Source organism: Carcharhinus amblyrhynchos, chromosome 15 (assembly GCF_965287045.1).
Source record: "Carcharhinus amblyrhynchos chromosome 15, sCarAmb.v2.hapA, whole genome shotgun sequence".
Taxonomy (NCBI): domain Eukaryota; kingdom Metazoa; phylum Chordata; class Chondrichthyes; order Carcharhiniformes; family Carcharhinidae; genus Carcharhinus; species Carcharhinus amblyrhynchos.
In genome coordinates, this window is record NC_137338.1 from 58698460 (window position 1) to 58703937 (window position 5478).

Consider the following 5478-nt stretch of genomic DNA (forward strand, 5'->3'; position numbering starts at 1 on the left):
CACACCAGTTAGCACTACCTTATTCTGTAGGAGAAGGACACTTAGGGGCAGCACAGTAGCACAGTGGTTAGCACTGCTGCTTCACAGCTCTAGGGTCCTGGGTTTGATTCCCGGCTCGGGTCACTGTCTGTTTGGAGTTTGCACATTCTCCTCATGTCTGCGTCGGTTTCCTCCCACAGTCCAAAGATGTGCGGGTTACGTTGATTGGCCATGCTAAGAAATTGCCCCTTAGTGTCCAGGGATGTGTAGATTAGAGGGATTAGTGGGTATAATATGTAGGGATATGGGGGTAGGGCCTGGGTGGGATTGTGTTCGATGCAGAGCCAAAGGGCCTCTTTCTGCACTGTAGGGTTCTATGACAAGTATATCAGTGAGTGTGGTCATTTTATTTGGCTGATGTGACTGTCATGGTTAAACAGTTGGCTGTGTGTGCCTGTTGTGAGATGTGGATGTGAGTTTGCAGCCGGTGGAATATGCCTTAGAGCATGCATTCGCTGACTTTGGTGGCTCATGCAGATCATTATTCTTCTTGTGACGCTACATCCACATCCATCGAGCTTCACTTGTATTGACCTCCCAGCTATCTGCTCCCACTACCTTTTCATTATGTGTCTGAGGGGCCTCCTGAAGATACAAGACTTGTTTCCTCCTTTCCCACCAAGACATTCAGATGGAAACCCTTGGTGTCCGCTCTTCCCCATGGTCACCTGTTGCTGATAGCTACACAGTACACTGCTCCCAATGAGCACATTGAACAGCCAGAGTGCACCTTCTGTTTAAGAGGTGCAGGCTAGTTTTAAGCAGTATGGGTTAACATTAAATAGGGCTAGCAATAACAATATTGGGGTCCTGCTAATGCATGCAGTGAATGGATAGTGGAGCTAGCATTGGCTCCATGGAGCAATCATGTTAATGAACAGCCAGCATGAAAATTGCACATTCCATGCATTACGTTGAACAGCCACAGGGTAAATGTGCTTCATAATCTTTGCACCTGTTTTCAGGGGCTATCCAGTTTAGTCCCCTCCTCCCTGCCATGCTGATTCTAAATCAGAAAGTACAAAGGAGGAGATATAACTCAAACTCAAATCACATACAAAAATTGTAATAAAGCTCAGGAAAGAAAAAATGGGATTGAGAGATAAAAGAAACCGAAAAAAAGTTAAATTTAAAAATTAAATCCCCAACACTCAAGTTGTTCATCCATCGTTATTGATGAGGACCATTAGTCATTTTGAGGCTGGTTGCAGTGTGTCTGAAGATGACTGATCAGGCCAATTCGGGAACGGAATGTCCTGGCACATATTGGACAGACTTGTGTAGACACTGTAGTTGTTGCGCTGGTGGCTCTGGACTTGCGCAGCTCGCCATTAAGTTGTGCTTCAGCAATACACCTTGCTTCATAAGCTTGACAGCCTTTGTGGATGAGGCAGTGCCAGGTAGGGCAGTTTTGTGCCAGCGTTTTCCAGGTGGTCATGTCGATATCAAGTGACTTCAGAGAGGCCTTGAGTGTGTCTTTGAACGTTTCTCCTGCCACCAACCTGCCCCCGCTCCAGCGCCTCCCCCCCCCCCCCCACCCCCCGGCCCCCTCCCCCGGCCATGCGAGCGTCTTCCAGCAGAGAGTTCCCCAAAAAGAAGCTGCTTGGGTATGCACTCGTCTGACAGACGGATGACATGATCTGCCACCAGGTCTGCGCTCTCATCAGCAGTGTTGGTAGGCTTGCTCTAAAGAGAACTTCAGTGCCTGTTACTTTGTCTTGCCATCTGATACGTAATATTCTGCGAAGACAAGTCATGTGGAAATGATTGAGCTGTCTTGCATGCCTTCGATACAAGTCCACGTTTCACAGGCATACAGGAGGGTAGTGAGTACCGTAGCGCTGTAAACCTTCAGTTTTGTTGCTGGTCCCCAACGCTAATTCACTTTTGAAGGAATAAGACTCAACACATGTAAATTTTCAGGGTCAGAGAGGTCATTTGACTATTATCATGACTATAATGCATGAATGTGCCAACTGTATTTAGCGAGTAGCTTCTGGACACGCCCTTACTTTGATTTCAATAGCGAGGGACAGTTATAATGCAGGATGTGGGGGAGCGGGAGTAACTTGGACTGTTACTTCATTAATTCTGCAATGATATTATTGTAAAAATCCCCAAGTTGCCACATTTTAGTGCCTGTTCAGGTACACTAAGAGAGAATTTAGCATGGCCAATGCACCTTACCAGTACGTCTTTCAGACTGTGGGAGGAAACCAGAACACCCGGAGGGAACCCACGCAGGCATGAGAAGAACATGCAGACCCAAGCTGGGAATTGAACCCAAATCCCTGGTGCTGTGAGGCTGCAGTGCTAACCACTGTAGCACCGTGCCATCATCATGAACCAGTGAAAACCTCCTGTTCACCACTTTGGCCCAAAAGAAAAACTCAGTGTGAATGCAAATCCACCAAACAACATCTCCCACGTGGGTCTGACAAATGGGAAAAGAACCTCGGCATCCCTAACCTCAAAACCCCCTTCTCATTCCATATTTTTAAATTTGCTGTTAACAGAACTAGTTTTAAATTAGTCATTGAAGTACAAAGTTCCCAGATATAGATTATTCTGTGCCAACACATAGACAGACTAAAGCTCTTTCAACAAAGAATAACAGATGCTATTTTAAGTGTGTTACAAGAATGGGTATAGTTAGAAATGCTTATGATCTGAAATAGGGTGTTCATGCAGCCCAGCAATGGCCAACAAGGACATCTCGTAACTCGTACAAAAAGTATTTTATCACCTTATCTGACTTTAGAAAAAGAATGCTAAAATGAAGGTTTATCAATCCACTGGCACACACATTCTAAACCACACACATAAACACACACGAAAACATACTGGCCTCATTGTTTCTTTATCAACTGTTCCAAATGAGATTTTATCCAACAGTGAATACATTACTTAGTGACTAAAAATCTTGAATTTCAATTCAAAGTCTTCCAGTAACCAGATACAAGAAGATTACAAAGTAGCATTCTCATCAATGAATCCTCGTGGTATTGTAACATAATCTGTAAAAACGGCACACAAGCAGTTTGCACCAGTCATTGAACCCACTCGTTGACATTTAAACCTTAACAGCACAAGAAGTGCACATCTTAGAATCTATATTATGTTCATGGCGGTGACCATGGCTTATTTTTGAGTGGGGTTTTTATTGCGATAATAGCAGGTTGACTGCTACACATCAATGATATTTTCTATGATGGAGCCATGTAACCTCATCAAATGATAATCCACAGTTAATTGGGATATATTGTGACAATAACAATGCCTGCATGGGAGCGATTATAAATCAATAATCTTGTTGTGGTGCTCAGTAATGTCGTTAACATGAACTTTGGCCTGACACCACTTCTGCACAAAGTTAACAAGAAAAACAAATATTTGACTTTTTATCTCCCTCTTCTGAAGGTGCTGACTCTAAGTGGATCACAGCTTCACCTCTACCAGTCATTTCGTATCTTACACTTGTAGTCGTTCTTTATGGCTGGAATTTTACCGTCACGCCCGCGTGGCTTGCAGAACATAAGAACTAGGAGCAGGAGTAGGCCATCTGGCCCCTCGGGCCTGCTCCACAATTCAATAAGATCATGGCATGAATTCTTTGTTAGCCTCGGGCAGGATTTTACAAGCTTTGCCCGAGCGAAGTTGTAAGATATTAGCCTCTTTGTCCATCTCAGATGTTGACCACTGACAAGCCTTTTGACTTTGGGGACACAACACCTGAATCTCATTCAATCCTCATGTGACATTTACCCATGTGTACTTCCCAGCAACTGGATAATGATAAGTAGAAGGCTGAGTTTTTCCTCCATCTCCAGGCCAACTGTTCTAATTCATTTTGCCATGTCTCAACTTCCAATAAGAACTGAGATTAATTAATTCAGGGCAAGACTGAGGCAGTTGCTTATCATACCTAATTCTCTTTCTCCGCAATCCCCTCCCCCAAATCAAACACACTGCCAAAACACACTCCTGTAGGTCCTTCATTTGCCAACATAAGATAAATATAGAGTTGGTCACAGTCTTAGGCCATTTTTCTACCTGCCCCAGAGCCCAATTTAATGGACTGATGAAAAGCCAGCCTTCTGTAGTGAGAAGCTGGAGTTAGATATGCACCGATTCATGTAAAATAGACAAAACTGTGCCACAATAGAGTCTAATGTGATCTTTTCAAAAGTAGATCCAATGGCCATACAACACAAGGATCCCATTACTTCCCTGGTCAATGCAATACTAACTAATCTCAGTAGAGATTAACTAAGAAGGCCACTGAGGTGTATCACCATCCAGGATTTCTACTAAGCTGTGACTCTGGAAAACCATCCATGCATAGACACTGTTCTACTGCTACCATGGTGGTAAGAACGCTCACTTAATGTCAATTCTCATTCACAAGTGAAAGCGTGAGGCTTCAGATGTCCAAAAGGATATGCCAATTAGAGGCTGGAGAATTTTAAAATTGAAAAATAATTCTGACTGAAACAAGGCAGATAGGAAAATCAGACTGGTTGCACTGGAGATCTGTACACTTATCCATGCCTGGATTGGCTCCAGAGAGGGAGCATGCAGTGCCAGAACCATAATATCATCACAATGCAGGAGGCCATTTGGCCCACTGAGTCTGCACCAAGTCTCCAAAAGGACATCTTATCCAGGCTACACCCCCCCCACACCTCAATCACCCCACCTGTCCAATGCCCGTAAACCCTCGAATTTTACCATGGCCAATCCATCTAACCTGCACATCTTTGGATCTGCACAACATAAGGGATTTTGCAGACAATTGTGAGGAAATAGAGCATCCATTAGAATTGAGGAAGCAAATTTAAGAACCATTCTGAAGGACATCAAAGATGGAGGAAAGAGTGAAGTCAAGTAGAGAGTTGGCTGTAGAAACAGCTGTGGTGAATGGGCAGCCAAAGATTATTCGATTCGATTTTGTAAGTGCTGTTGTAGGTGAATGGAATAGAGAGTTTTCTAGGGGCAGAGACAGAAGGGAATAAGGTTGGGAGGGGTTTCCCACAAGGTAAGTCACAAGAAGCACGCACACTAACTATTGATATGTGCCGATGGTAAATGAGGCTCCGCACCGGGAAAAAATATTCACACGGTTGTCATTGTGGTCTGGTGGTTATTTGCAGCTAATTTTTTTGTTTTGCGGTCATTTAATTTTCTATCTGGTAGTCACAGTAAACGTGCCTACGTTGGGACTTGTGCCTGACTCAAGTACCAATGACAGGAAGCTGCCAGCTTACCACCTGACTCACCATGTTCTCAAGCAGTGCAGATGGACATTGGTGAAAATTGGTTATACCAGGATGTCATCAGATGCACAGTCTGAACTGCTGCTACCCTGATCAGTATCTGTCAGGAGTCATCTTGTCTCCCATGATTTAAGATTCTAACCATGCATGTGGAGATCTATTT